Source organism: Rana temporaria, chromosome 4 (genome assembly GCF_905171775.1).
Source record: "Rana temporaria chromosome 4, aRanTem1.1, whole genome shotgun sequence".
Lineage (NCBI taxonomy): Eukaryota > Metazoa > Chordata > Amphibia > Anura > Ranidae > Rana > Rana temporaria.
This window is the reverse complement of record NC_053492.1, coordinates 248,411,373-248,438,623: the sequence shown is the minus strand read 5'-3', so window position 1 is coordinate 248,438,623 and position 27,251 is coordinate 248,411,373. Positions and strand designations below refer to the sequence as shown.

Here is a 27,251-nt window from a genome sequence, read left to right as displayed (position 1 = left end):
GCGATCAGGTCCGCGGGTCCCACGGTCACGAATCTTCGGACCGGGTCGTGGGCGCGCCCGCGACCCACGGCTGGGCACTTATAGAGAATGTACAGGTACGTGCTTGTGCCATTCTGCCGACGTATATGTGCAGGAGGCGGTCCTTAAGTGGTTAAAAAAAAAATACACCTTTGTCTAATAAAGCATGTTATATTTTGTACTTTCAACTGGTCTGTATTAGAGGTCTTCAAAGTTGTCAGTACAAGGGTCACTTTGTACATTTAGTTCATGCACACTATTTTACTAGTCTACAAGCAAAATGATTTCCTAAAAACTCTTCCAACTGCTGCTAAGGGCCCTTTCACACCAATACATTTTTCCTGCATTTATACTATGCAAGGATAAAAAATGCAAGAAAAATGTTTCTCTTTAAATCCTATGGGACTCCTCACACCATTGCATTATGAGTGTGGGGCATTTTGAAAAGTCCTGCATGCTGCATCTTTGGTGCAGTTTTTAAAACCACACCAAAAATGCCGCTCCCTATTGAAATGAATGGAAACACATCAAAACCACTTTAAAAACATACAGCGTTTTGCCCGTTTGAGTCGCATGTCCATTTTTCACAAGTGCAGGCAGCCAAGAAAAAGCACAGGAAATTCATCTGAAACGCAGCAAAATTGCGTTTTTACCACGATTCTGCTACAGAACAGCGTGAAAAGGTCCTAATGGCTGACTCCCAGACTCAGGTCATTGGAAGTGCTGAGCCACAATGTCGTCACTTACGTGCATGTGTACAGGAGTCACAGCCGCACACAGAGCTCTGGATTGACGGCACATGCCCTGTCACTGGTTGCAAAACACGTGAATATCTCACAAACTGTGCATATTTAGGATATATTCATTCTACCTACAGGTAAGCTTTACTACGCTCTGATGCCATCACGCCCCATGTGATCCCAGAAGGACGGGCGTACGTTTGTTTGCCAGCAAATAATTTTCTATATGCCATTTGGCTTTTCTATTGGAGCCTTTTTCTTCCTATGCAAATTCTGTGGATCAGGATTATCGCTGTAAGTGGAGTGATGGCCATATTAAAGCGGGAGTTCACCCATTTGTAAAAAAAAAAAAATTCTCCCCTTAGCTTCCTGCTCGTTCGGTCTAGGGGAATCGGCTATTTGTATTAAAATATGAGCAGTACTTACCCGTTTTCGAGCTGCATCTTCTTCCGTCGCTTCCGGGTATTAGTCTTCGGGAGCGGGCGTTCCTTCTTGATTGACAGTCTTCCGAAAGGCTTCCGACGGTCGCATCCATCGCGTCACTCGTAGCCGAAAGAAGCCGAACGTCGGTGCGGCTCTATACTGCGCCTGCGCACCGACGTTCGGCTTCTTTCGGAAAATCGTGACGCGATGGATGCGACCGTCGGAAGCCTCTCGGAAGACTGTCAATCAAGAAGGAACGCCCATTCCCGAAGCCCATACCCGGAAGCGACGGAGAGGATGCATCTCGTAAACGGGTAAGTACTGCACATATTTTAAAATAAATAGCCGATTCCCCTAGTAAAAACGAGCAGGAATCTAAGGGGGAAAAGTGCCCTCTAAGGGTGAACCCCCGCTTTAAGATCTACTGGCTTGACTATCTTCATTGACTTTCCCCATCATCTTGCAGAGGTTATTCTGCTTGCTTACTCGATCATCCTAGCGACAGGTGGTCCAGAGTATCTGATAAGAGTCCCCAATTACCACTCTTGGTGTAACACTGAAGATACGTTAAGTGATCCCCTGATGGAGGCTTATACTACATTTACTATGGATTTTCATCACAATCTGGACTTCTAATTTATATACCTAATTTTTTATGTAATTTTTTGCACTTTATAATTCATCAGAGTTAGACCTCTTTCACACTGAAGTGGTTTGCAGGTGCTATTGCGCTAAAAATACACTGGAGCAGTGCACTAGCATGACGGTAAAAAAAGCCCCGCTAGCCGCATTTTTGGAGTGGTGTGTATACCGCTCCTGCCCATTGAAATCAATGGGGCACCGCGGCTATACCGCCGGCAGAATAGCCAAGTTTTACAGCTGAAAAACTGCTCTCAAAACCCACTAGTTCTGGGGGAGGGTTCCCAGCCAGAAAACACTGCTGCCAAAAACCATTGATAACTGATCATGGATAATTGTTTACTGGCTGCAGAAAAAAAAAACCTGAAGTCAAAAACAGCTGCTGTTAAAACGTACAGAGAATGAGACCTTAGCATCACTTGTGTAACCAACTTGAGTTTACTAACAGCTGTAACCTGCAGAGGTATTCCCTTTGCTCTCTGTATAAAATATATAAAATAATGTCAGGTGATTCCTTTGCGTATTAGCTATTTCAATAATTCTACACGGATGTTAAAAATACTGCACAGCAAAGAACATAACATGTTAAAACCGTTAAAATGTATTTCATTATGTGTAGTTTATGCAAACAGGTTCTAATACATGCCTTTTATCCTCTGTACTACAGCAGTGGCTTTATACATATCATTATATAGTGATCTATTTTATAGGACAAGTCAGTACATTCACTTATTTGCAATAACTCCTTTGGCCACTGTATGCGTCTGTAGTTGAAGTGTTACTAAACCTACAGTAAAATTAGTCTGTATAAGCAGTAAAGCATGCTTGTTCTACTAGCTAAGGGATTAATCCTCCACATTGTGTAAAAAGGCTGTTTGATCTTGTCTTCTCTGATCCTCCTCTTCTTCCCCGGCCTCCAATCCATCTACTGATAGTACAGAGCCTTTGAAGTCACTCCACACATGCTCAGTTTGGTGTACATTGCTAGAGAGTATTTTTTCTTGGGAGGGTGCATGTGATAAACACAGGGCCAATCAGCACTGTCTAGGCAGAGGGTCAGGGCCCCTGCAGCCTCATAGGACAGTCAGTAGAATAAAAACTCCTCCTACAAGCTTTAAAGTGGTTGTAAACCTGTCACTGTCAGAAGTTTTTTTCACCTTAAAAGGAGAAGTCCAGTCTGAGCTTTTGAGGCTGGGCTTCTCCTTGGGGTCACAGGAGTACAATTCGTTTTGCACTCCTGTGACCTGTTTTCAGCAAAGAGTGGTCTGAAGTCCGCTCTTCGCTGACGTCACTGCCATCAGTCGGGCAGTGTGTCATCACGCCTTCCAAATCGGGATCTGTCAGCTGCCCTGATTGATCGCAGTCTCAGCAAGCTCCCTGCCCCTCCACTGCTCAGCACGCCAATGAGCGCTGAGAAGTAGAGCAGAAGCCATACTGACTGAAATTGGCGGTGTTCGGTGGCTCGGTTCTCAGTGCAGAGACGCCGGGGGACAGATGCAGCATCAGTCTGATGTTCCATCCACCGAGGCAAGTACGCATATAAAAAATAAACAATACTTCTCTTTTAATGTATCCTATGCATTAAGATGAAAAAAAAAAAAAAAAACACAAGGTGTGCTGTCACGCAGCTTTTACTGTCTAGCAGTTATTACATGTTATGTTATTATGTTATTTGGTATGATCCTTACCCCCCTGCTGTTCTGACTAGTTTGGTTGCTCCCACCCACCATTTCCTGCTCTAAACCCCATCTTTGCTTAGTTGCTTGAAAAGTCTGCAGAGTGTGGGAGCTGTGTATCTTCATTGGAAATTTACCTATGGAAAAGCCTCTATGTTTATATCCTTGTTATCTTGAAGCATAAAGAAGCATTGGAAAACACCTCTGGAGTCTTTATTCATTGAGTAAGCTGTCTGTTAAAGTCATCATTCAACCTGCTGCATACATCCTTACAGACTGGGTCTACAAGAAGCTTGTCACAGGTACAACCGATGCTTGAAACAGAACAGTAAATTTCCAGTAAATTTCCAGAAGAATCCATCACACAGCTATCTCTGCAGCTTCATAAACGTGAGTAACCACATGTGTGTGTGAAGAACAAACATCCTAACACAGGATACCATCTGCAGGCTGTGCTCTGAGAGTTAGGCCTGTGTGCCACTGCTGCAGCCACCGGAAGCATTACTCTGTGTATGAAGCCAGCCTTCTACTGAATGCTCCATAACTGTTCACTGCCAGGGATTTTGCCTTTATTGGGGAGCAATAAGTACCTTTTGAACTGCTCAAAGACTGTATCATAGCTTCATCAAGTCCCTGGGATTTATCATTGTCAAGCTGTTTTGGTTGTGAATCCAATACCTGAATCTACTGAAATAACTGTGTATTCCTGCCTGTATAAAGTGATAGTGAGCTGAGCCATCCAGTCTAAACCAGTTGCAGCACTAGATGTCACAAATATCCAGCTCCTCAGTTCAATCTGCCTAATATCAGAAGTCACTACAGAGCTCAGCTCTGGCAGATTTGTAACAAGACACCAAAACTACAGCACTTGTCATTATGTCTGACAGAGATCCCACAGAGTCACCTGCATTTAATCAAGATAAAGCAGACTCCTTACTTTATTCTGCTCGTCCCGCTAGAGGCCCTCATCCATCCTTGAAGGCAAGAGAGGTTTATGAAGAAAGTAAGGAAGAAACATCTAGTAACCTGACTGCATTATGGCATAAGACTTTAAGTTATATAAAAACCGCTAATGAAACTAGCAACAATCCTGAGCAATTGAACACCTCTCTCTCAAGGGTTAAGAAGGCATTTGAGAATTATAAAAGACTTTCTGAAAAGTTCTATTCCCTATTGTCACATTACAGCATAGAGGAAGCCGCAGTGGAATTAAAGGACTTTACTTCTACTGACCAGCAGAGGCATAGCACATATCTTGAAGCAAAGGCACAGATAGAGGGTAGATTAGCACAGCTACATGAAACTACATCCTGTAAATCTGCTTCTTCCAGACACTCAGGAAAATCTTCTAGATCTGCCCGCTCCTATCATAAATCCTCTTCTAAGTCAATGCGGTCCTGCTCTGTAAGGTCAACACTGAGCGACCAAATAGTCAAAGCTCGCCAGAAGGTCGCAGCAGCCCAGGTTCAAGCCGCCTGCTCTGAAAGAGAAGCAGCCATCAAAGCAGAAGCTAAACGCATTCAAGCAGAAACAGAGGCTCAGCTAGAGGCTCAGCTAGAAATCCTTTAGAAGAGTAAAGAAAAGGAAGTAGCATTGGTGGAATTATCCATCTTGGAACAAGCCCTATTGGAAGAAGAAGGAGCAGCTTGTCCCAGCTTGGCCGCTTGTCAAGACCCCATTGAAAGGACCCTACAGTTCGTTTTAAGCCAGAACCACGACATCACAGTCCCACCTACAGTTGGAGATTTTTCTCATAATCATCCAGCATGTGGACCAGAAGGCAACGTGTCACAAAATCAAGCTGGTCAACTAGACACACCTGCTAACAGAGACACTCCGCAACTACTGCATGTCACAAAATCAAGTGAGTCAACCTACGCGGCTCACGTGCCACCCTATGCGAATAGAGATTACAAGGGTACAGCAAAAGACTACAGGATGAACTCTATGACCCCTGTGATACAGTTCTCTTCAACTTCAAATGCTCAGAGACCTTCAGACATCAGACCCTTACCTAGATTGAACCCATCTGCAACACCTTTCGCTTCACCAACCAGCCAACTTCAGATACCAACCATGGCTCAAGTCGGCGCACCATCAGTATCCCAGGTGGCTATAAAAACTGAAAGCATCAACGCTACGGAGCTCAGCAAGAGTATGGCTTTACAAGAATTGATCACAACTGGACTGTATAAATTTGATGACCGCCCAGAGAACTACAGGAGTTGGAGATCTACATTTAAGGCGGTAATCAAGAGCTTGCCCGTTGAACCTCAAGCAGAACTCGATTTACTAATAAGGTATTCGGGGCGACAATCTTCAGAACAAGTAAAGAGACTTAAATCTGTTTACATCTATAACTTTAACGCAGGCCTTGATGCTGCCTGGGAACGTCTAGATCAAGACTATGGGAGTCCCGAAGTCATTGAATCTGCCTTATTCCAGAGACTAAACGACTTTCCTAAGATCTCTGTTAAGGACAATCATAAGCTTAGAGAGTTAGGTGACCTCCTTCATGAACTTGAAATTGCTAAGTTCCTAGATCCTAGTTTACCAGGTCTTAGCTATTTAGACACTGCTCAGGGCGTGAATCCTATTGTAGCAAGGTTGCCTAGTTATCTTCAGGGAAAGTGGACTAGTGTAGGATCAAAATATAAGTATGAACATCATGTTTCCTTCCCTCCCTTTTCTTATTTTGCAGAGTTCGTGCGGAAGGTTGCAAAATCCAAGAATGACCCAAGCTTCTTCTATCCAGATACAACCACCACTCCTTTAACCACTTCAAGGGGTATTGCCACCAACAGTAAATTCAAGGATTTAAAGTATCCAATTGCCGTGAGGAAGACAGAGGTAGCATCCAACGTCTTGGCTACAGGCATTAAGACAAGCAATCTCAATCAACAGTGTCCTATCCATAATGCGCCACATTCTCTCTCCAAATGCCGTGCATTTAAGGACAAGCCTATTGAAGAACGCAAGTCATTTCTCAAAGAGCATAATATCTGTTTCAAGTGTTGTGCATCCTCCGATCATTTAGCAAGAGACTGTAAGATCACCATCAGATGTTCTCTGTGCAACAGTGCCAAACATGTGGACGCTCTTCATTCAGACCTGTTCAAAAGGAAACCTTCACCCGGCAGCAACCCCAAGCCTACATCAGATGATGGCGGGGAGAGAACTGAGCAACATGCCAACCCCGTAACCACAAGGTGTACAGAGGTATGTGGAGACGGGCTTCGTAGCAAGTCTTGTAGCAAGATATGTCTTGTAAGGGTTTTTCCTGAAGGATGCCCACAAAATTCCATAAAAATGTATGCCATACTCGACGATCAGAGCAATCGCTCATTGGCCAGTCCAGAATTCTTTGACCTATTCAACATGCATGGAGAGGCCTGGTCCTATACCTTGCAGACATGTGCAGGAAAGATCAATACTTCTGGAAGAAGAGCCCATGGCTTCATAGTGGCATCAGAATATGAGGACATAGAGTTTCCTCTTCCGACTCTAATCGAATGTGATCAGCTACCGAACAACAGAGAAGAAATCCCCATACCAGAGGCTGCACGTCATCACCCCCATTTAAGCCACATTGCTGACTACATTCCACCACTTAACAAGGATGTTAAGATCTTGATTCTACTAGGGAGAGACGTTCCTAGAGTCCATAAAATAAGAGAGTTATGTAACGGTCCAGACGATGCTCCTCAGGCCCAGAAACTTGATCTTGGATGGGTGATAATAGGAGAAGTCTGTTTAGACCAATCTCACAAGCTCTTGGATGTAGCTTCTTACAAAACCAATGTTGCCTATCGGTCGATGAAATGTCCATTGCATTATTATGTGAAGGAAAGACTTGATTTTAAAAACGAAGTTCCATATCAACCACTCCAAGGTATAAACTGCAAGCTCACTTCTCAGAAGGACCTTGGCGATTCAGTGTACCAGACTACTTACGATGACAACAAGATTGCCCCTTCAGTCGAAGATAAGGAGTTCATCAAGATTATGGATGAAGAGTTCTTCAAGGACAATTCCAACAGTTGGGTAACTCCAGTACCCTTCCGAGTACCAAGGCTTACTATCCCTAACAATCGAGGACAAGCTTTAACCAGATTTGCTGCACTTAAGAAGACTCTCTGTAACAAACCTGAGATGCAAGAGCACTTTCTAGCATTTATGCAGAAGATTTTAGATAACCTTCACGCTGAACCAGCACCAGACCTGTTGCCTAAATGGGAGAAATGGAGAAACTCCATGAAAGTACTGAAAGAACTTTATATCCCACGCTGCTATTCACCCACTTCAACTTCAAGAAGTCTGAGGAAAGAGATTCACATCTTTTGCGATGCATCTACCGAGGCTATAGCGGCCGTGGCTTACCTCAAGATCATAGATCCCGCCGGGAGATCCAATGTCAGTTTTCTACTAGGAAGAGCCAAGTTAGCTCCAAAACCTGCTCACACTATTCCAAGATTAGAATTGTGTGGCGCAACCCTAGCCGTCGAAGTCGCAGAATTCCTGCAAAATGAAATGGACGCTGAAATTGATCAGGTTAAGTACTACACCGACAGCAAGGTCATACTTGGCTACATATGCAACAGCGTAAGGAGGTTCTATGTGTACGTGGCTAACAGGGTAGAACGAATAAGAAAAGTCAGTAGACCTGAACAATGGAACTATGTCCCGACTGGTTTGAATCGCGCAGACATTGCAACAAGGTCAGTGTCAGCAGTTGTCCTCACGCAAACCATTTGGTTTTCAGGACCCAAGTTTTTATCGGACCAGTCTTCTACAAACTCAAAAGAAGATATCGATTTCCACCTGGTGGATCCAGATACTGATCCAGAAATCCGCCCTGAAGTGATAACATTGAGTTCCAACATTTGCTCAAGAAGAAACTTGGAAGCAAGACGCTTTAAACGTTTCTCTTCTTGGAAAAGATTGTTCAAGATTATAGCAAGATTGAGACATATTGCCCAGACTTTCCGTAAGCCAAATCAGACATCGTCTTGTCATGGATGGCACACTTGCAAGGAGTCACCCAATGCGTTAGAGTACGAGAACGCAGAATTGTTCGTCATACGTCTTGTGCAAGAAGAAGTCTTTGCAGAAGAGATTAAATGCTTGAGAGGCAATAGATCAGTCTCAAAGAGTAGCCCACTATTCAAACTGAATCCAATAATCGACAATGAAGGCATGCTTCGAGTCGGTAGACGACTAAATAAGTCAAACCTGCTAAAAGACCAGCAAGTTCACCGAATTCAGTGGCCGGTTGGACTTATTACAAAGGCCATCACCAGGGATGATGGAAGAGTCCGAAGTGTGGAAGTCAGGATCGTTAAGGATGAGGCTTCAAAAACCTTCCTGAGACCAGTCACAGAGACAATCCTAATAATGCCTGCTTCCAAAAATTCTGATTCAGTGTTATGTGAAGGAGTCACTTAAGACCTTTAATAAAGCTAGCTTATAGACTTGAGAAGGCTAGATAGCATGTTACTGTATGCAATGTTAATAATATGTAAAAGAAAACAGAGTATAGTGGTATCTCACGATACCAGGCGGGGAGTGTGCTGTCACGCAGCTTTTACTGTCTAGCAGTTATTACATGTTATATTATTATGTTATTTGGTATGATCCTTACCCCCCTGCTGTTCTGACTAGTTTGGTTGCTCCCACCCACCATTTCCTGCTCTAAACCCCATCTTTGCTTAGTTGCTTGAAAAGTCTGCAGAGTGTGGGAGCTGTGTATCTTCATTGGAAATTTACCTATGGAAAAGCCTCTATGTTTATATCCTTGTTATCTTGAAGCATAAAGAAGCATTGGAAAACACCTCTGGAGTCTTTATTCATTGAGTAAGCTGTCTGTTAAAGTCATCATTCAACCTGCTGCATACATCCTTACAGACTGGGTCTACAAGAAGCTTGTCACAGGTACAACCGATGCTTGAAACAGAACACAAGGGTTTTACAACCCCTTTAAAGCGGGAGTTCACCCGAAAAAAAAAATTTAACATTAGATTTAGGCTAATTAAGGGGAGCAGAAACGGGTATTTTTTTAAAAATCAATGCCGTACTTACCATTGTAGAGATAGATGTTCTCCCGCCGCTTCTGGGTATGATCTTCGGGACTGGGCGTTCCTATTTGATTGACAGCCTTCCGACGGTCGCATACAGCACGTCACCAGTTGCCGAAAGAAGCCGAACGTCGGTGCGGCTCTATATGGCGCCTGCGCACCGACGTTCAGCTTCTTTCGGCAACTGGTGACGCGCTGTATGCGACCATCGGAAGGCTGTCAATCAAATCGGAACGCCCAGTCCCGAAGATCATACCCGGAAGCGGCAGGAGAACATCTATCTCTACAACGGTAAGTACGGCATTGATTTTTAAAAAAATACCTGTTTCTGCTCCCCTTAATTAGCCTAAATCTAATGTTAAAAATGTATATTTTGGGTGAACCTCCACTTTAAATACGATGCAATATCCTACCTTGCAGCTCACATTATGTATAATAATGCAGGCAACGTGGTATCTCTGATTATTCTACAATGCTTATTTACTTACTTACTACTTCTGTACAAGCCCCATGCACATTTTGAGTAAGCAGAATACATTTCTTCATCAATGTCCAATACCTAACTTTTGGATTTATTTGGACAATCTGTATCCATATCATGAATATAACTTGTACTGTATATTTCTACTTCAAAGTATCCAAGAAGATCCAGATATGATAAAGGATGAGGTTCACTGTTCTGCTAGATTATATAGTTACAAATTGCTGATATGTAAAAACAACACATCACCAAATTCTCACTCTGTTAAATGCGTTTGCATTTCCCACCAACGCCAGCTCTGACAAAGTGTTAGCTGCCAGTATTTTACGGGTCAGAAAGGTTGGTAATTTGATGACGCCTATTTTATAAATAAAGAGAGAGCCAGCAAGAAATAGTCAACTTCATCTTCTGACACAATCACAAGTATAATACTTTCCCAGACAATCTCTGCAACTGGTCATGACTCATGAAATTGGCCTCCAGTGTGATTAAATAAAACTGGTTACTTCTACGGAGATGGGAAATCACCTTTCACATTAATGCATTCTACTCACATTTGAGCACAATACAATATTACAATATTTCTGTGCAACTTGGGTTTCATTGTTCTAGATGTGGTTAAAGAGATACTAAACACACTGTTTAATTGACAGTGTCCCTTTTATTTCTGTATATGGATGATGGCACTGTAATTTGTTTTGATAAATCAATATACAGCTGTTACATGACTCAGCTCCCTCCAAGTCTGTCTGGTCATTCGTTCAAAAAAAATGCCATTGGAATAGGGAGTAAAATTAATAAAGCATATCAAAAAACTGTTTTAAATGATCATACAAATATATATTTGACATCATATCTTTATTATTTTTTGGCAATAACATGGTGTAGGCAGATTTCTGCCAGTCACAGGCTGTGTCACGCCCCTCCAGCCTGTGTCTTAGAATAGGAAGGAGGCAATTCCTCCATTAATCTACATGTAATATCCCGCACCCATTGTGTTTAGCTGGTTAGTGGGCATGGAGATGGAGGAAGGTAGTAGGCTGTCATTTACCACTGTGCATATCCACATGTGACTCTATAGTCACATGGGCTGCTCGGCATAAAAACTCACCAAAAACTGAGCATGTGCAGAGTTGGACCACAGAGTGCCCAGGGTGGAGCTCACATTCACGACATCACCATGCATGCTAGATTCAGGACATTGAAGGATGCAAGCTGGGACTGGAATTATTCACCACAAGCTCTTGTTTACTACTTTGTGAGTTGCTACTCTCTTTTATGTTATAAAATTCATATACAGTTTTACACTATATAGGCCTTCCCGGATTCATTTTTTTTTATATGGCAAGATGGAGTATCGTATCCTATGCAATTGTGGTTTGGGAAACTGCAGTAGCCATTACTGAGGAAGAGAGAAAGGTTCCCATCACAGAGGACATATGAACGGATAAAGCTTTTTTGACTTTTTGCAATTAAAAAGGTCCACATGCTCTGGTAAGAGTCCATTTGACTCTATGGTGGTGAAACACCTGGGTGATTCACAGTCTGGAATGAAATCTACACCACATGTTTGGTTTCTTCACCATTGTGGATAGACTTGACACCGATGCCCTGTACACACGATCGGTTCGTCTGATGAAAATGGACCGATTTCATCGGACGAACCGATCGTGTGTGGATCCCATCAGTTCCCCCCCCCCCCCCCCCATCGGTGAAAAAAATAGAACCAGTTTTAAATTTTTCTTATGGTTAAAAAACCGATTCACGCATGCTCAGAATCAAGTCAACACATGCTCGGAAGCATTGAACTTAATTTTTCTTAGCACGTCGTTGTGTTTTACGTCACCGCGTTGGACACGATCGGATTTTTAACCGATGGTGTGTAGGCAAGACTGATGAGTCAGCTTCATTGGATATCTGATGGAAAAAAAATCCATCAGTCCGTTTTCATCAGCGATCGTGTGTACAGGGCATGACACTTTAGTTGGATTGTTTTCACATATGAAGCTTTGTTTATTATATTTTACATTGAAATTATTTTGGGAATGTATTACACTATTGGATTTCGGTTCATCTTATATTTTTTTCACTTTGATATTTTGTGCTACTTTTTAGCGTGGCAAAGACTGGTTTATTTATGGTTTACAATTTATCTGATTGTTTTTTTGCCAGCTGCTCCTTCTTAGATCTGTCAGTGTGATATTTATATGTTTACCATTCCTCCAACTGACATCAATGCAGGTGCACCATTCCCCATTCCTGACACTGACGCCAACGATGGGGCATGGTTCACTCCCCAGGGCACAGTCTGTCCCCCTCCCCAAAGGCTGAAGGACAGTAAACTGGCCCTTTGTTTAGAAATTTTGGAGACCCCTGTACTATACACTTCCACATTATTCCATTTCTTAGTCAACTGATACACAAATGAATCAGAGAATCCCATTTCGAAGGGCCCGTAGACACGATACGAAAATCGGATTAACAATCTGCCGATTTTCGGATCGTTAGTATGGTGCTCGAGACAGCCGATTCCGTATTTTCAGCAGACAAAAGCTGGATGTGCAGACTATAAAATTTTTGTCGCACGTGAACTCAACGTCCGATTTTAATTTCATTAGTATGGTTTTTGTACGAACAAAATTGTAAGCAGAAGACTACGCATGCGCAGAAACTTAAGCATACATACAGAACCAGTCAACACATAACGTCACTTCTGAAGTTGTATTCTGTCATACGAGAATTTTCTTATGGCGAGTAACCTCTTCACTTTCGCCATGAGACTAGCATGCAACAAAAAATGGACGTTCGGTTGCCCAAAAATCTGATCCTGTGTATGAGGCTTAACAAATAAAAACAGGTACTTAGTAGCATATGTTTAAATATGCAAGTTCATGTTCTGCATTATCAGCATTTAGACTATTCCCTGTTGGTTTTACTGCATGTCTGGTGTCCAGCTGTCAAACAGAAATAAGGAACCAAAGTACAAGCAAACGGATCCAAACAGTTAATTATTAAAGAGCAATTCCAGACAACAAATGAATTCAACTACTAAGCTTCTAATACTAGCCAGTATACACCCAGCAGACATGCTAAAATCAGAAAGATCATTTACATTTGTACTGAAGTTGATCTATCGATTGACTTTAGTACAACCAGCCTATTGTCTTTTTTTTTGTGCAACTACTGCTGGGGGCTATTGCCCCCCCAACAGTATTAACTGTATTCTGACAGAGGGGGAAACCTCCTGCTGTCGTAAAACAATAGCTCAGTGGGAGGGATGCCCCCATCAATGAGGTCTGTGTTGATTGGGGAAATCAAGCGATTTTCTTTCCTTCAACCCACCCATGGTCGAAGAAAATAAAATTGCATAATTCATGTCTTGTATAAAAGACATACCTATACCTACCTGCCCCGATCCTCTTCTTCTGGGGTTCCCTGGCAGGGCTCCAGGCTCCTCCTCTTCATTGGGTGCCCCCATGTAAATCCGCTTTCCCTGGGGGCACCTGTGCGGGCTCGCTCCTGAGTCTCCCTGCTGCGTCCATTGACACAGGCAGTGGGACTCAGCACCGCCCCCATGTTACCGGACTTGATTGACAGCAGCGGGAGCCAATGGCTACTGCTGCCAGCAATCTGTCCAATGAGAAGAGAGACAGGGGTGAGAGCAACTTCGCTTGTGCACATCCCGGGATCTGCAGCACAAAAGGTTTTTCACCTTAATGCATAGAATGCAATAAAATGAAAAACCTTGAGGCTTTACAACCACTTTAATGGAAAATTTGCTTTCAAAAGTGAATAGTCTATTTGTCTTTAGCAAATGAACCCCTGTTTTAAGGCCTGTGTAGTGTACTCTTTTCTCAGATTTCCTTTTCTCTTAACCGGTTACCGACCAGCTGCCGCAGTTATACTGCGGCAGGATGGCTCCACTGGGTCTCCTCCCCTAGTCAGTCCCACCCCCCCCCCACAGTTAGAACATACCTAGGGAACACAGTTAACCCCTTGATCGCCCCTAGTATTAACCCCTTCCATGCCAGTGACATTTATACAACAATCAGTGCATTTTAATAGCACTGATCACTGTATAAAAATGTCACTGGTCCCAAAATTGTTTCAAAAGTGTCCGCGCGGAATCACAGTCCCAATAAAAAAAAAAACGCTGATCCCCGCCATCACTAGAAAAAAAAAAATGCCATAAATCTATCCCCTATTTTGTAGACGCTATACATTTTGAGCAAACCAATAAATATATGCTTATTGCAAAAAAATTTTTTATCAAAAATATGTAAAAGAATACATAATCAGCCTGACAATAATTGATCGGAAAGCTTCCAATCGCAAGCAGCGATCAGGGGCTTTCTGCTAGCTGCCAACAATTGTGCCAGGAGCGTGCAGGAAGCGCTCTCGTCACAACTGTATTTGCACTAATGCACAAAAATATGCGGCAGCTCGGTGCCAAGACCCACCAACTAAGAGGCCGCATATTTGCGGCGCCAAGGAGCTAATAAAACACAGTGGGGGAAACTGACTAAAACTGGTGTACACTGGATCTGGTGCAACTATGCATAGTAACCAACCAGCTTCTAGGTTTTCTTGAATAAGCAGAGGTTAAAAGCTGATTGGTAACTATGCCGTACTAGTTTTCAGACATTATCAACAGAAAAAAACTTTAAAGGGGAAGTTCTGTTTGTTTGCCTCCTCTTCTCTTTTCCATTTGCCACTTTTTTTTGGGGGGAGGAAGCAGGTACCCGGTTTTGACAGATCGCTGTGGTGATCTAAGCGGAGGTTCCATCCTTTGCCCGCAGCCTTTTGGGACATATCACAGGTCCTAGAAGACCATTCACACAGAGGTGCTACAGTGTTGGTTGACTTAATTTTTTGGGGGAGATTTGTAACTCCTCTTTAAGAAAAATGCAATAGAATTCTTTCACTGGCTAATGATCAACAAAGACAACCATGTGTCACCTAACTGGTGAGAGACGTTTACTAGAATTTTTTACTACGTTTTATAGACACTGTGGTGGACACGGCTAGCCTTCCTATTACCTTATGTTAGATCTCCACAATTCTGGATAAAATGAGAATCATGATTTTTTCAGCTTAGAATAAAGATCACGATTCTCGCGACGTAACATCTTTCACATCAAACAAAAAGATTGGGCCAAGAGCCCAATTACACAGGGGCGGCACGACTTTGGGGGCGACTCGGCAAGGCGACCCGAAGACGACTTCAGAGGCATCTTGCAAAATGACTTCTGTATAGAAGTCAATGGAAGTCCCCCCAAGTCGCCCCCCAAAGTCATAGAAGAACCTTAGAAGTTAAAGAGACTTGCGTCGTGGTTCTATTGAACAGAGCAGGACGCGACTTGTCAGGCGGCTGTCGCCCCTGACGAGTCGCCCCTGTGTGAATGGGCTCTAACTTTACTGTTTAGTTTTTTTTTTAATTAAAAGTGTATTTTTTCCAAAACAAATTGTGTTTGAAAGATCGCTGCACAAATACAGTGCGACCACCATTTTAGTCTTTAGGGTCTCTGCTTAAAAAAAATATATATATATATATATATATATATATAATGTTTGGGGGTTCAAAGTAATTTTCTAGTAAAAAAATACTTTTTTTTACCTTAAGCAACAAGTGTCAGAAAAAGGTTAAGACTCGGTTCACATTGATGCGAGTTCATTAGGAATGTGATGCATCAAAAACATTCTAAATTTGCATTTTATCCATAAAGTCATTGTTTTCAATGAAGGTCGTTCACATACATGCGCTGCGATCCCTCTATGAATGCGATAAAAAATAAAAAAAAAGAATTTCTCCATAGACATCAATGTAAATCGTTCTGGAATTGCATTGATGGCTCACATATGTGAGAATTCCACCACACTACTCTCCACAAAAACCAGGAAGTTAACATCTTTTTTTTTTTTACATTATGATTCCATTGGCTATTGCATCAATCGCAGCTATGTCCAACTCCTGAAATTTGCAAAAAATTCGCACCTCACACAGGACAAAAAACTGAACAACTTCACAGCACAGCAGTGAACCGAGCCTTAGTCTTGCCTTTGATCTAAAAGAACTACATGTTACAATGTTTCTCTTTATCTCCACCCAAGGCTGTTGTGACAAACCTGGCAGGCTGCCTGTTTTGTTTTTTTTGATAGCCATCAGCTTGAGCAGAGAACTCTCTGCACTGAATCGAGGAAATGCTTCTTTAGCCCTGGTTCACATTGGGCTGCGGGAGTGAAGCCGTGCGAGTTCAGCTGAACTCGCACGATTTCACTCCCGACGGCAGTCCCGATTTCGGCCGCGATTTAAAAGACATCTGTGCAGGTTTCTGCACAGATGTCTATGTAAATCGCGGCCCGAAATTGCAAAAAGTAGTACAGGAACTACTTTTTGAAATCGGTGCAGCGCCGCAGATGCGGCGTCGCACCGATTAGGACAGTGTCATTGCCGACAATTGGCGGCAGATGCCGCCGATTTGAGATGCGATTTCACATGTGAAATCGCATCTCAAATCGAAGGAAATCGTACCCAGTGTGAACCTGGGCTTAAGATCAGGAGGGGGGGGGGGGGGTAGAATCGTAATCTCGATTCTTTAACAATTAATTATGTAGCTCTACCTTGTGTTATAACACATACAAATAGGTCAGTGGTACTTGCTGTCCTGCAGACAACAAATAAAGCTATGTACAAAACACGTATTTTCATTTCTAAGCATATACAGTATAGTAACACAAAAGACATAAAAGGCTCCAAGAAACTGCATCACTCCCAACCCTCTAAAATGAGAAAGAGGGAGAACTTTAAAGTGGACGATTTATTTTTGTAAACCCCCCTATCCCCCCAACACAAATGGGTTTAACCCCTTCACACCACCTCCCAGCAACCCTTAAAAGCGGAGTTCTACCCAAAAGTGGAAGTTCCGCTTTAAGCACTCCTTACCCCCTTACATGCCACATTTGGTATGCCATTTTTATGGGGGGAGGAAGCAGGTACCTGCTCCTACTTCCCTTTGGACCGCTTTAAGTGGAAGTTTTCCTCTCCCCCTTCCTTTTCTGCAATCTTCTGGGACCTGCGACGTGTCACAGAATATTGCCTGGCTATTTAGGAGGCGCATCACAAGCCCAGCTGTGAAACCACAAGCTGTCACAGCCGGGTGCCCACACTTGCAATGCCGATGCCGGGGAGAGAACTGAGGGTTCAGGTAGCCGCATCGCTGGACCATGTTTGTTTATTTGAAAGCCAGCAGCTACACTTTGTGTTATGCAGGCTGGGAAGAAGGTAACAAGCCACCTGTAAACAGATTGCCCAAAAAAATAAAAATGGCTATATAAAAATTTGGCCCAATGCTTTTGAGAGGCACAGACAGCACTGCTGTTAGAAATCATGGGGCCCCGTACCTGGCAGAGCCTCCCCTAGCTGAAAATGACTGAGGACATCAATTTATCGGTCCCTTTCTCTGCAAGCTCAGCTGCACAGATGCATAAGAAATACAGTTTACTATGCTTCAGTAAAGAATGGACACAGGAGTCATTGGTACCAATCGCTTATTGTGTCCATTTAGGAAAGAAAGGGGCCAGAAAATGACATTTATCGGTCCCTTCCTACGCGCTCCATCCTCAAACATCTATATGTGTGCATGCAGCAGCTGCCAGCAGGGGAGGAGGGAAGCTGGCAGCGCTGCAAAGGAAAGGTGCACACAAGGGGGCCCACACAGCAGATGGAAGTGGCGCATGTGCTAGAACCAATCCCGCTGCACTGCAGCCAGAGGGAGAAGCTGAGAGTGCAATACTCCTGGTCAGCAGGTGCCTGGGCCCCCTTTTTAAACTGATGGGACCTAGGCCCGGTACAGACGGGCTGGCAGTACTGCCTGATCAGCGGCCCTGGGCACAGGTGACATCACAATGTATTCCTGCAGAGCTGAGAGCTCCAAATCCACAGGAATGCATTGCAGCTCACAACAAGAGTGCATTCTCATGGGATTAAGTGCCCAGCTATCCTGGAAGTGTCACACGCCAGGGCCAAGCATTTTTTTGAGTGGTCTGCTTACAAAAAAAAAATAAGACCTTTTTGTTTTGCATGGGGAGTAGGGATGAGCTCCGGCGTGTTCGCACAGTCCAAGTGCAGAGCACGCCAGGAAGACTACACCGCGCTGCGCTAATCACAGGCAGGGAGACATATGCTTGGCTGCAGAGATCGGGAAATGTCTCCCTGCCTGTGATTAGCGCAGCGCCGTGCAGACTTCCTGTACTTGGACTGTGCGAACACGCCGGTGTAGTGTCACAGTCTGCTGCCTATCGTAGAATGCTGCGGAAGTCACGTGGCGGCCAACTGCGCATGTGCGATGCGTTGCAAACACAAGTGCGATGCGTTCCAATGGATTTACGACAGTACACACCAGCGAACCCGGCATTCAGGGCGACGTGGAATTAGAGGTAAGTGGCCAGTCGGCTCGCTCCGCTCGCTCAGCCTCCTGGCTCTTTTTTTAACATCCTCCAATCCACGGGGATGTTAAGGAAAGAGCCTGGATGCCGACCGAGGTTTCACTGGTGTGTACTGTCTTGAATCCATTGGAACGCATCGCACTTGCGTTTGGAACGCATCGCGCATGCGCAGTTGGCCGCCACGTGACTTCCGCAGCATTCTACGATAGGCAGCAGAATGTGACAATACACCGGAGCTCATCCCTAATGGGGAGTGTTAAAGTAGCAATTTACTTCTTCAAACGAACATGCAGTGCGATAAATCAGCCTATGCAATATGAATGGGCTATCAACACACACCAGATGGGAAAAGCACACCCGCCTTTTTAATAATGCATGGTGTATGTGGACTGTGCACTGCCCTGAGATGTCACATTTACAATGAACATGCCACACATAGAGCAGCTTGTATTACAGGAATACACACACATTGCCCATTTGCCCCAATACACAAGTGTGACACCAACCATAAAGGTAGGGGGCATCTAATACAAAGCATGAGGAATCTAATTAACTAAGGCACAGGTACTCATACAGAGGAAGGACAGAGCCATCTGATTCCATACAATCAGGGGATAGTACAGGACAAGCAAAGTAAACCTCGTGCTGTCATGTGATGGAGCCCAGTACAGGCTGAGCTGACACTATACAGACATATGTAGACAGACAGACATATGTAGGTGTCTCTCTATTAGTAAGTACCTGAGGCTGAGGACAGGAGGAGTCCAGAGAAGAGCAGGCTTCTTCCGGGCAGTGTATATCTATGAAGACAGCTGAGCACACACAATACACTGCACACACTTCCTGGATGGGAGGAGGAGGGGCGGGGATTCTCACACACGGAGAGAGGAGGGGCGGGGCTCACATTACATTCTGTTATTACAGCAAGGAAGACTTAGACAGGTGCACGCTGCACAGCCTGTCCTAGCCAATCACATTCCGTGTTTGTTTGTACCCAGAGAAAAAAGCCTTGTGGTGTTTTGTTTTGTTTTGATGTAGCTTCTGTTTGATCAGTGCAAGCCATCTACAAATGTTATGGCATCTTCCTACAGTGTACGCCTATGAATATAGAAGGGCTGTCTTGCTAAATATGTGCTCCTAGTACATAGCTCCCAACTGTCCCTGATTTGGAGCAATGTCCCTCTTTGTCCCTCATTTTGTTCTGATCTATATAGTTGTATATAAAATGCACTTTTCAGCTTTCAAAAAGTGTTTCCCAGTGCTAAATCTTTCATTACATTTCTAAATTGCTGCATTTGTACATTTCAAAATCATTATAAAGGAATAAGAGTGGTAAAAAAAAGGTCCCTGTGGATTTAAAGTGGAGGTTCCACCAAAAAAAAAATATTTCACCAAAAACCTAAAGAAAAAAAAAAATAATAATAATTTTTTACTACCCTAAATAGCTGTTGCTATGCGGAAGTGCCGAATCTGCCTCTCCATCATCCGCGGTGGATTCTCTTCTCTTCCTACACTGGGCGTCTTCTTGTGAATGGGGCGCGCTGCATTCTGGGAACTGTGTGTGTCCCAGAAAGCAGCCGGCCCATTCACAAAGCGCCGCGCTGCTCGCGCATGCGCAGTAGGAAACGGGCAGTGAAGCCGTACGGCTTTACTGCCTGTTTCCCTTACTGTGGATGGCGGCGCTTGGAGCTGCCAGGATCGAGGATCGGCCTCGGCGGGGGCTGACATCGCTGGCGGCTAGGACAGGTAAGTGTCCTTATTAAAAGTCAGCAGCTCCAGTGTTAGTATCTGCTGACTTTTAATTTTTTTTTTTTTAATGGAAACTCCTCTTTAACCACTTGCTCTACAATGCCGGGAGGCCGTCTATTGACGTCCTCGGCTCCTCCGCGTCACTCAGGTGCGGATGCGCATGCCTGGCGGCCGCAATGTCCGCCCGGTACCCGCGATCGGCAGTCACAGAGCCAAGGACGTGGATCTCCATGTGTAAACACAGAGATCCACGTCCTGTCAGGGAGAGGAGACCGATGCTCTGTCCCTTGTACATAGGGACAACCATCGGTCACCTCCCCCAGTCAGTCTCCTCCCCCCACAGTAAGAATCACTCCCAGGGAACACATTAACCCTGTAAGTGTTAACCCTTTCCCTGCTAGTCACATTTATACAGTAATCAGTTCATATTTATAGCACTAATCGCTGTATAAATGTGAATGGTCCCAAAAATGTGTCAAAAGTGTCCGATGTGTCCGCTGTAATATTGCATTCCTAACAAAAATCGCAGATATTACTGGTATTACATTACTAGTAAAAAAAAAAAAAAAATGTCATAATTCTATCCCCTAGTTTGTAGGCGCTATAACTTTTGTGCAAACCAATCACTATATGCTTATTGAATTATTATTGTTTACCAAAAATATGTAGAAGAATACGTATCGGCTTAAACTGAGAAAAAAAATGTTATTTTTAAAAAAAATGGGATATTTATTATAGCAAAAAGTAAAAAATATATTTTGTTTTCTCAAAATTGTTGCTCTTTTTTTATTTATAGTGCAAAAAATAAAAACCGCAGAGATGATCAAATACCACCAAAAGAAAGCTCTATTTGTATGAAAAAAAGGATGTCAATTTTGTTTGGGAGCCACGTCGCACGACCGCGCAATTCTCATTTAAAGCGATGCAGTGCTGAAAGCTGAAATTTCGCCTGGGCAGGAAGGGGGTATATGTGCCCAGTAAGCAAGTGGTAAATGTACCTTTTTTTTGGTAAATTCTCCTTTAAGGGGGTGTGACCGGTGGGGGGGGGCATGTTCTACATACGTTTGCAAGTAGGTGTCCTTCATTCCCATCTTAAAATGTTGGGACATATGCTAGTAACCATACAAAATTATAGTAGCATTCTGCCACACGTCCTACCTACTGCCTATGCACTGCTGAGGAAGCCTCCGTTCATATCAGCAAGATTTGACAGGTCAAATTGGAGCCTATTGCCAGCAATAGGAGCGTCCTAATCGCTGCAATGTCAACTTTGCCGCACCAATCTAGTTCCTACTTTTGGCGACTTCGACGATTTGAGGTCGCCCCCGAAATCCAACTGAAATGCAGCTTTGAAATCGTACAATTTCATCCGATTTCAGTGTGAACGAGGGCTAACGCATAAATCAACTTGTGTGTGAATACATATAAAAAAACGCATTAGTATCTAAAGATCAAATCAGAATAAATTCATCAGGCTGGGTTCACACCATCGCCGCATGCGGCTCCCAGCAGGGGTCCGGTGCGTCCTGGTTCACCGTTTCAGGTCCGATTTCAGCCCGAATTTTATATTAGATATGTGACAGGCTTCATAGAGAGCTGGTCACAATCTCCTGCTATTGCAAATTGGATGCGGAGACTCCACATCCAATTCGCAATGGTGTGAACCCAGCCTCAATGTGAAATAAAAAAAAATTATATGTGCAATCCATGATTTAAAAATTAAGCATGTTGCCAGTGAAAAAAAGTGCATGAAAGTTTAACAATGGTAAAGTGCTCTATGCTTGTAAAAATTCACTGCAACACCCAATGTGCAGAGTGCGCACTCACCTGCGGGTGTGGGCCCCTTGGGATTATGCCGAGGTAGGTCAACAAGGCTTTGAAATAGATGTATATTCACCCAATGGGAATCCTCTCATGCTCTCCAGATCATGGAAGCGAAAACAATCACAAAGCGGACATTCCATTTATTAAAACGAATCATTAAAACCAGCTAAAAATATCACTTACGTATTTTTGTGCCGTGTCTCGGCACTAAGAATGATCTGGCAGCTGTATATATGCAAGCCCTGCTGCTCCGTGGGTCCTGGAGCCAGCATGCATTCCATTCGGTAGAAGTGACGACAAAAACGTGAACAGTGTGCTTGTCCCTACGCATTTCATCAGCTAGAGGTCATCAGGAGGCGATTGGTGAATGATCGGCAAGGAGGAACACAGAAAAGAGCTCTGCCCATGTAAACAAGGTAGAGTTCTGTTCTGTCAGCAGGGATGTGCTGGATTTTGTTTTCCTGCAAAGCATTCCCTACATTTAAAAAATAATTTTCCTACTGGGCCTCTGTTGTTCTATATGACTCCATCCACACTGAGCCTGGTCTGGGTCGGGGATGGGGGGGCGCCCTTTTCTTGCCTTAATTTTGGAGCTGCGATGTGCAGCAGTGCTTCCCCTCTGAGTCTCTCTTGAGACATTGGCGGGGGGGCCCACCTATGCATCATGTTTGTGGTGTCTTTCGACGCCGCAATACAGGGACGTCCTTTGTCCATCTCCCGCCGGAGATAGGGTTGGCGTGGCTTTACTTTGGCGCTTGCGCCAGTGGTGGATTCCACTGCCAACTCCTATTCTCATTCAACGTACATACATAACACTCATTAAAATATACAATTTGTATTATTTTTTCTCTTCCCCTTTTTCTTTTTTCTTTATTCCAAACACTCATCATGTTTTTTCACTTTTCACATTTTCTCACTTTTTTCATACATGTTTTTCACATATCTTCATACACCGACATATACCGAGAGCAGTACACTCGGGCATGCTCTGCCACGCTCGGCTCCTCTCGCATAAAGGCTAGGAGGCGGCACAGGGCGTGACCGCGAGTGGAGCCGAGCCTCGCCGAGTGTACCCGAGTGTACTGCGCTCGGTATATGTCGGCGGCGTTCAAACACAGCGCAGGAAGCGGGTATCGGCGTATATCGCGCGCCCACGATTTTCCCCTTATTTTAAGGGGAAAAAAGTGTGCGGTATACGCCGATAAATACGGTATATGTTTTATACATTCAAAATTCATTGAGTACTATGTAACTTAATGTGTATCTATCTTACAGCAGCTCTTTTGCATATGATGTACCAATGCCTGCTAATAGGAAATACCTTGTATTACATTTTATCAATATTCACTATCTCTCATGTGCTGCCAAGCTGACATATATGTATCCATTATGTTTATGCCACGTGTGCATGAGAATGTGTATATATATATATATATATATATATATATATATATATATATATATATATATATATATATATATATATATAAAAAACTTTTTTACCCGTTTCATACTATTGTTACAAATAAATAATGTTTACTAACCACTCTACCTCTACAAGTCAATTGCCTCATTTAAAGTCCCACATTCCTTTCTTACATGGCTGTATGTTTAGGGTCATTGCCCTGCTGGAAGGTGAATCTCTGCCCCAGTCTCAAGTCTTTTGCAGACTCTAAAACCCTGTACACACGATCGGATATCTGATGGAATCTAATCTGATAGATTTTTTCATCAGATATCTGATGAAGCTGACTTTCATCAGTCTTGCCTACACACCATCGGTTCAAAATCCGATCGTGTCCAAACGCGGTGACGTAAAACACTATGACGTGCTGAGAAAAATGAAGTTCAATGCTTCCGAGCATGCGTCGACTTGATTCTGAGCATGCGTGGATTTTTGACCGATGGACGTGCCCACAGACGAACGCTTTTTTCTATCGGTTTTTTATCCATAGGAAAGTTTTAAAACATGTTCTATTTTTTTTCACCGATGGGAGAAAAAACGATGTGGCCCACACATGATCGGTTTGTCAGATGAAAAAGATCCATCGGTCCGTTTTCATCAGACGAACCGATCGTGTGTACAGGGCATAACAGGTTTTCTTCTAAAGCCCCGTACACACGATCGGACTTTTGTCCGACCAAACTCACATCGGAATTCCATAGGAGTAAAAGAGAACATGTTCTCTATCTAAACTCTGATGGAATTCAAATACAATTTTTTCAGTGCGAAATTCTGGGAATGATCCTTATTGCATATTTGCATTGGTACAGCTTGGCATAAAGTAAGAAGGAAGATGGAAATCACTGTAGTATTTAAGCTACTGCAAAGATAGGGTCGCAGGAAAGAAATTCACTTGATTCCTGCATCAACACAGACAGTGTTGATGCGGGAATCCCTCCTGCGAGAAGTCGTCCCAACTGGGAGAAGACAGTATAATTATTGTTAGTGGCTATAGCAGCCGATAGCAATAATCGCAAGAGAATCAGGCAGGCTGGTTGTACCCAAGTTGACTGATCAATACATTCAGCCTGCCCATTCATGGTTCGAATCTCAATTCCTCCTGAACCGGCCGAGATTCGAACCATGTATGGCTGGCCTTTTTATTGGGACTGATTTACTAAAGGTAAATAGTCTGTGCACTGAAAATGCACCCATAAGTGCAGTTGCTCTAGTTCTGATGGGAACATGCAAGGGAAAAAAATTCATTTTTGGTTGCACGTGATTGGATGCTATAAATCAGCAGAGCTTCCCCTCAGATCAAGAGTAACTTGCAGTGCACTTCTAGTGCACAGTATATTTGCCTACCTGAGCGTATCATTTTCAGGCAGAAAGTCACGTGATTTTACAGAGATTTTGCCACAATGTTTTACCACTTTTTTTTTGCCGAGATTTTGTACAGGTCAAAAGGTCACCAATGTAAAAAGCAGAAAACCGCCTGTAATCTGCCTAAATAGAATCTCATGTACTTTTTCGAGCTTCAGGCACTTTGCTTCAGGCGATAGAATGCTCAGATGTGAACAGGGGCCAGTCAAATGAATGGGATTTTGCTTGTTGGGTGTTTTGAGATGAGCTTTTTATGAGCTAAAAAAAACGCTCAAGTGTGAATGGGTTCTAAGTAAATCAACCTCATTGGGCCAAGCTGGCCCAAGCTAAGTATTCAATAAAGATCATACCTTGAGAGTTCAGCTTTAAAGTCATAGGAAATTACTCCCTCCTTGCTTTTGCCTCAGACGTTCAGTTTGCAGGGTCAGCCTATAAAAGGATTTTTATGGATGATATTTAATGGTAACTATGCTTGTGTGCCAATCTTGGCTTATACTTTGACAATGCTAAACCTAAAAACATGTAGAAGTTTGGGCTCTCCAAGTGATTGGAAAGTCTCATTTTTTTTTCTATAAAAATAATAAACATGTTATACTTACCTGCCCTGCGTAATGGTTTTGCACAGAGCAGCCCAGATCCTCCTCTTCTCTGGTCCCTCTTTGGCTCTCCTGGCCCTTCCCTCCTGTTGAGTGCCCCCCATAGCAAGCAGCTTGCTATGGGGGCACCCAAGATGAGCCACAGCTCCCTGTGTTCATTCAGACACCAAGCTGTGGTTTGGTCCCACCCCCTTTCTCTCCTGATTGGCTAACATACTTTTATTGACAGCAGCGGAAGTCAATGGCGCCACTGCTATGTCTCAGGAGGGAGAGTCCCAGACGGCCAAGGCACTCGTGGACATCGCTGGATAGAGAGGGGGCTCAGGCAAGTATTAGGGGGGCTGAGGGGGGCTGCTGCACACAGTAGGCTTTTTATCTTAATGCATAGAATGCATTAGGATAAAAAACCTTCTGACATTACAACCACTTTCATAGTTTTTGTGTGGGATCTAGGACCTTCTTAGTTATATTGAAGTACACTTGGGGATTATCAAAGAATGAGATACCTACCCATTGACAGCATTGCTAATTTGGCTAATGTGGCAGGTTTACTTTAAGGCATGTAGCTAAGTGGTTCTCATTTAACCTCTTCCTGACCAGCCGCCGTCATTTTACTGCGGTAGTTCGACTCGTTCCCGCGGTCCCTTTAAGCGAGATAGTGGGCGCGTGCGCCTGCAGCACAGCATGGGTGCTGATGCTTGTGACCAGTGGCCGCGATGATTGCCAGCCACGAGCGATTGCAGACACGAGAGGCAGAACAGGGACGTGTGTGTGAAAACACACACATCCCTGTTCTGTTCTGGAAAGAGATGCAGATTGTGAGTTCCTACAATCTGGGAATCACCACCTGTCATCTCCTATAGTGAGTCCCATCCCCCCACGGTTAGAACACACATTAGGGAGCACACTTAATCCCTTGATCGCCCCCTAGTGTTAACCCATTCCCTGCCAGTGACATTTATACAGTTATCAGTGCATTTTTATAGCACTAATCGCTGTATAAATGCCAATGGTCCCAAAAATGTGTCAAAAGTGTCCGATATGTCCGCTATAATGTCACAGGCCCGATAAAAAATCGCAGATGGCCGCAATTACTAGTAAAAAAATAAATAATAATAATAAAAATGCTATAAATCTATCACCTATTTTGTAGACATTATGGGCCAGATCCACAAAGAACTTACGGCGGCGTATCTATTGATATGCCGCGTAAGTTCTACGATGCGCCATTGTATCTTTGTTTTGTATCCACACGCCTGAATGTGGGCTAGATCCGACTGACGTAAGTCTTAGTACGCCGTCGGATCTTAGGTGCATATTTACGCTGGCCGCTAGGTGGCACTTCCCTTGATTTCCGCGTCGAGTATGCAAATTAGCTAGATACGCCGATCCTCAAACGTACGTCTGCCCGGCGCATTTTTTACGTTTGTTTACGTAAGGCTTTTTCCGGCGTAAAGTTACCCCTGGCTCTATGAGGCGTACGCAATGTTAGGTATGGACATCAGGACAGCGTCGAATTTTCTGTCGTTTACGTCATTTGCGTAAAACGTTCGCAAATAGGGCTTTGCGTAAATTACGTACACGTCAAAAGCATTGACTATTTGCGACGTGATTTCGAGCATGCGCACTGGGATACCCCCACGGACGGCGCATGCGTCGTTAAAAAAAAGTCATTTACATGGGGTCAAGATGAATTAACATAAAACATGCCCACATCTTAGTCATTTGAATTATGCGCCCTTACGCTGACACATTTACA

At 43.6% G+C, this 27,251-nt stretch overlaps 1 protein-coding gene across 1 annotated transcript in view; it reads right to left on the bottom strand.

The window, feature by feature from the left end:
- Positions 1–19,322, bottom strand: part of MANEA (mannosidase endo-alpha) — a 34,109-nt gene extending 14,787 nt beyond the window's left edge. The window contains exon 1 of the mRNA XM_040350120.1: positions 19,238–19,322. The gene's annotated coding sequence lies outside the window, so the exon portion shown is untranslated. The remainder of the gene's footprint in view (positions 1–19,237) is intronic.
- Positions 19,323–27,251: the final 7,929 nt, after the last annotated feature.